Consider the following 1,506-nt stretch of genomic DNA (forward strand, 5'->3'; position numbering starts at 1 on the left):
GGTGTATCGTCTACAACCGTGCATCGAGCCAAAAAACGAGCCGTACTATCAACTTACAAGAAGGTAGTGACTCCAAATCCCGATGATAAACAAAATACGACGGCCAAAGCGCGATCCCGGAGGCTGTACACGACGATGCTGACGAAGTTTGACTGCGTGGTAATGGACGACGAAACCTACGTCAAAGCCGACTACAAGCAGCTTCCGGGACAGGAGTTTTATACGGCAAAAGGAAGGGGAAAGGTAGCAGATATTTTCAAGCACATAAAACTGTCAAAGTTCGCAAAGAAATATCTGGTTTAGCAAGCCATCTGTACCTGTGGCTTGAAAAGCAGCATTTTCATAGCTTCCGGGACTATCAACCAAGAAATTTACGTGAAAGAGTGTTTGAATCAACGCCTGCTGCCTTTCCTGAAGAAACACGGTTGTTCCGTACTGTTTTGGCCGGATTTGGCATCTTGCCATTACGGTAAAAAGGCCATGGAGTGGTACGCCGCCAACAACGTGCAGGTGGTTCCCAAGGACAAGAACCCACCCAACACGCCAGAGTTCCGCCCAATTGAGAAATACTGGGCTATTGTCAAGCGGAACCTAAAGAAGACCAAAAAAACTGCTAAGGACGAGCAGCAGTTCAAGGCAAACTGGCTTTCTGCGGCGAAGAAGGTGGACCAGGTGGCTGTACAAAATCTGATGGCAGGTGTCAAGCGTGAGGCCCTGCAATTCGGATTTGGAAAAGCGAAAGCCTAACTGTATATTTTTGTATATGTATATTTTTCCTGAATTTTATACTAATTGAACTTGAAAAAGAAATTTAATTTGATTTTTAAATAAATCACCCGTATCACCCTTTAATATTAATGAAAATTAATTCATTATTTTAATGTAAAAGTGTAAGCCTAACTGGGTGATCTGAGAAATCCACCACTACTCGTATGTGCTTCCTGCAAAATATGTTTGAAACATATGTTAGAGAAGCATTTGTTTAGGGTGCAGACTTTAGTAGAACATTCTACGTAATTCATGGTGGAGGGTACATAAGATTCGGCCTAGCTGAACTTACGGCCGTATATACTTGGTTTAGTGTAAAATTAGTTAGAACTTCGCCTTTCAGTATTGAAATTAATGTAACATTGGATCGATTAGCCAGTATCCCAAAAAGGTATATGGATATGATTACAAAACATTGGACTGTCCAAGAGCACTTTCTTCTTTGAAGAGTATAAAAGATTTTTTTTTATTATTTTTTATTTTTTGTTGCTTGCAAAAAATCGAATTTACTCTATATATTTTATAACATATAAGCCTGTTATCATCAAAATGCTCAATTCCCAGAAGACAATCGGTGACCGTCATTCTACGATATTCTCATCCCAATAATCAAAATGATAATTAAAGCCTTCATATGTTTACGATGATTTCCAGTATTAGAGAAAAATTCGTTGTCGTGTTTGATAATTGCTCCACAGTTTTTCAATTTAATTTGTCGACACTATGCGCTTAGAAAAA

This window comes from Haematobia irritans, chromosome 2, assembly GCF_050003625.1.
Source record: "Haematobia irritans isolate KBUSLIRL chromosome 2, ASM5000362v1, whole genome shotgun sequence".
Classification (NCBI taxonomy): Eukaryota; Metazoa; Arthropoda; class Insecta; order Diptera; family Muscidae; genus Haematobia; species Haematobia irritans.